This window comes from Ipomoea nil, unplaced genomic scaffold (assembly GCF_001879475.1).
Source record: "Ipomoea nil cultivar Tokyo-kokei standard unplaced genomic scaffold, Asagao_1.1 scaffold3384, whole genome shotgun sequence".
NCBI classification, from domain to species: Eukaryota; Viridiplantae; Streptophyta; class Magnoliopsida; order Solanales; family Convolvulaceae; genus Ipomoea; species Ipomoea nil.
In genome coordinates, this window is record NW_017619812.1 from 606111 (window position 1) to 610467 (window position 4357).

A 4357-nucleotide genomic window follows, 5' to 3' on the forward strand; every position below is an offset into this window, starting at 1 on the left:
ACCCACCTTAAAAGAAGCTTCGTCCCCGAAGCTAAAATCATTTTGAGGATAGGAAGTCAAACCGAGAAGATAATAAACAGACGGAAAACATTTTGGGGAAACATGCATGATTTTAAAAAGATTTGATTTCACGAAGAAAGAGAATGAGAGATTTTGATTTTAAACTCAGGGGGAAACACTAATCAAGAATAACGGTAAAATTATCAAGTTTATAATTTCGGGAATTAGGTTGTCACCTTGCACAAAACCATTTTGAGAAGGAAAACAAGGAAGAGGATTAAGAAGTGAAAAAGATTTTCAATAAGAGAGTGTTCAATTCTACAAGGGAACAAGGAATCCAATCTCAGAAGGAAACAATAACTCATCTTCAAGCCAGGAGTCAATCATTAACAGAGTAAGGCACTTCTCCTCAACTCTAGCACATAATTTCAATTCTCATACTCCAAGTTCCAAACACATTCCCCAAACTTGAACATCCAACGCACACAGAAGCATAGAGTTCACCAAATCCCTCTTTACTTTTACTCAAACAGTCAAACAAATCAATCCACATCCCAACTTCATTACACTTAAATCATCCCAATTACCAATGAGATTCCACTTACCTTCTCGCACATCTTCAGGGTGCAATAGCCACAATCTCAAAACACTTTTAGTAAAAGCACAACACAGCACACATCTTACTACTTAAACATGTAAGGTAAACACACAACCTCACCACGATTCCTACTAATCTCACAAATCCTAAAGTCTCAACCTAGTCTCTTAAAGGAAACTTCATAACATTTAGGACACTTAGGCTCATCCTAGGCATCATATCCCAACGGTTCGTACCGCTCTGATACCAACTTTAACACCCCCAACTTAAAAACCAGAATAAAAGACTTTTCTTAGAAAACGATTGAAAACAAATGCGGAAACAAAATCAAAATCAAAACCATTGGGGTGTCACGCCACGTTTAGGTAACCAACTAAGCCCAAACGCACAGGCTGCAAAGGTTCTATCTGAAAACCATAATACAATTTCCCAATACAACATTTCATAATCCCCAAATCCAGTTAACTACAATTCTATAATTCAAATTCTAAAACCAAAGGATCTATACCAAATTCTATTACAAGGCATACGAACTCTTTGCCGCGCTCTCAAGGCAAGTCACTAATTTCAGATCCTGAAAACAAAAGATTTAGGAAAAGCACAAACAACAGAATTAGCATAAATGCTAAGTAAGCTCTACTCCGCCTGTAAAATAAATACATTTATACTTCTCAAAAATAGGTTATATTCAAATAGGTTTTGGTACATTAAGTACCACTCACACCTTCTAGCAAACTCTATAGAGAGGTTTTCAAAGAATAACGCACACTAAAGATAAGTAGTATATCATTTCTCAAAGTAGTTTTCTCAAAATAGGATAGGCACCAACGCAATAACACACACTTTACTCAATGTAATACTGGAGTTTTCATAAGTAGAAGGGTTCCAAAATAATACCATTTAACCATTTTCAAACAGTATAACCATTTTATAAGTCACTCACTCATTTCCAAAGTAATCACAAGTATGGAGGATTTATAAATAGCATTTCTCAATACTTATCAATATAATAGTCATTTCAAAACATATTCTTTTCTCATCATAAGCATTTCCCAAAACATAATATAGATTTTCTCAAGTCATTCTCAAAAGCATATATGTCAATAATCATAGATTGGGAGGAATTCAAATCATATTTCTCAAATCACTTTTCCAAGTATCACATTTACATATACTCTCATATATATATAAAGTGAAAGGGAGGAAAGGTTTTAGATCAACTAAGCCCTAGTGACACGGTAATCCACTCTACCGGCCACTCCACAAGTTTGTCCCTTCCATGGGATAAGGGACTAAAACCTTAAGTGTGCACACCCTTTAATGGGCTTCCCCCACCCAAAAGAGTAGTAACTAGTCCTGGTAGCTCAGGATGTTTTCTACCGAGGTACCTCACAATATATACTAGGTATCCAAAATGCTTTCTACTGGATACAATCTCATCAAAATAAGACCGGAGCCCACACTAGGACCGAAGTCCACCAATCCACAATTATCCATCATATTCACATATCCTCCAAAAATATATACATTTTTATATATCCTCCAAAAATAGATACAGTTATTTTCCTCCAAAAATAAGAAGTTATCCAAAATGGATTGTCATAAACATTATCATTTTCCCATGGGCTATTCAAATCATAGTTTCCAAAACATCATAGGGTTCAAGTAATAGATATACATTTCCAAAATAACATTTATATCATACATAGGATTTATCCTCCAATTATAATATAATTTATATCTCTTAAAATACAAATAGTCTCACGCTCATATACTTCTTTGTAATGCACCCAATATATAAATGTCCACATATTCATAATTTGTAAATCATAGGTTAACACCAAAATATACACATTTGCTATTTATCACACTTTTAAACCAAAATACATTTCCAAAATAATTTAAAAACACAAATCAGATAAATAGCACGTCTAGGGCAAAATAGCTTTAAACGGACATAGATACTTACCTCAAGCTAAGCTCTAAAATCAACACCAATCCTCGACTCAACTCATAAGCAAGTCCATAATGGGAAACCTCAGCTTTGTCCACAACTTTGCCGGAAAAGGGAAGCTTCGCCGCCACCCCTCCTAACCACACCACACTACCGGCAACCACAGCTCAAGTCACAACACCGCAAACCTCCACCGCCCATAGCCGCTGCTCACCGAGGGAGGTCCAGCCGTCGCAACTGCTTTTGGTCCAACCACCGCGAGAGGAAACTTCGTCGCTGGAAGCTTGCCGGTCACGATCTAGTTGTCGCCGTCGACTAGATATGAAGGGAAAAAGGTGTCGCCGTAGCTCTGTTCGCCGGTAAGAAATAGAGGAACCACTGGACTACTCTGTTCTGCTGCTTCGTCGAGAAGAGAAAGGGAGACGGAGGGCAGAGGGGGACGGAAGCTGTCAATCGTGAGAGAGAGGCAAGAAACCAATGAATGCTACTGAACATGATGTTCGTAGAAGATGAACAATATATATATATATATATATATATATATATATATATATATATATATATAGAGAGAGAGAGAGAGAGTTCATATTTTTGGGTTGGGCTAAGATTAGGAGTTGGGTCAAACATTTGGGCTCAATATTTGGGTTTAAGAAATATTTGTTGGGCCTTGGGATCTCAAATGATTTGGGATTAAATAATTTAATGGGCTTAGGAGTAATAGACATGAAATATTATTTACAGGCTCGACTCAAATAGATTTTGGATAGCAAAATTATAGGCATTCAAATATTATATTTGAATTTCGAAGCAAAATAATTTGTTTTGAGAGTATTCGGGCTAAAATATTTAGGATATAAAAAATAGAGTTTGTTCCCAAGAACATTTTATTAAAATAGAACGGTTTTAAATTACGGGGTGTCACAAGGAGTGTTAGGATTGTCCCAGAAAGCATATATCAACAAGGTTTTAGAAAGATTTAGAGTGTGGAGTTTGTAGCATGTTTTGTGGCCACAAATCATGTATTATGGTTGCGGAATTTTATTTCGGGACTTGGAATTGTCGACAGTATTGCCAATCCGTTAAAAATTTATTGTGATAATGCCGTAGCAGTCTTCTTTTCTAAAAACGACAAGTATACAAGTAGTGCTAAACGTATTGATTTGAAGTATCTTGTCGTTAAAGAAGATGTTCGGGAACGAAGAGTATCAATTGAACACGTTTGCATTAGATTAATGATTGCAGACCCATTAACTAAAGCATTGCCACCAAAGGCATTTCGTGAGCATGTTGAAAGAATGAGCGTTATTGGAAACTGTTAACATTATGTTAAGGTTGTGTTTTGATATATTTTATACTTAGAGCTCAATATAGTTTCGTTTCTGTATTAAGTATCCTGTTTAGTTTATGAAGTATATATATACATGAATGTTTTATGTTAAACAGGATTTCTCTTTGACAAAGACATTATCGTGGACCATCATGAAAACGTTCATTAATTATGAAACATATTGAGTTTGAAATTAATATTGTGATACATGGAATGGACTACGTTAAATTAATGACGTATTACCGCCATGATTCTTATTAGTTTTTAACTTAATGATGACTTACGTTCTGACCAATGTAACGAAGGTATTAACTTATACTATGCATATTATGTTTCAAGTTCATTATTAAATTTATGATTTATGAGCCAAGTAGGAGAATGTTAGAATAATGTTAATTATTATTATTATTATTCTATGGTTCATTATAATTTATTGTGGCTCATAATTAAATATTTATTTATAATTTAATAATGAGAT

At 34.9% G+C, this 4357-nt stretch overlaps 1 long non-coding RNA gene across 1 annotated transcript; it reads right to left on the reverse strand.

Annotated features, from left to right (window-relative positions):
* Positions 1-908: 908 nt before the first annotated feature.
* LOC109171029 lies at positions 909-3030 on the reverse strand. The gene is made up of 2 exons (XR_002052523.1): positions 2568-3030; positions 909-1172 (listed from the first exon to the last, which is right to left on the reverse strand). It is a non-coding gene; the product is annotated as an uncharacterized LOC109171029 (long non-coding RNA).
* Between the last annotated feature and the right edge of the window lie 1327 nt (positions 3031-4357).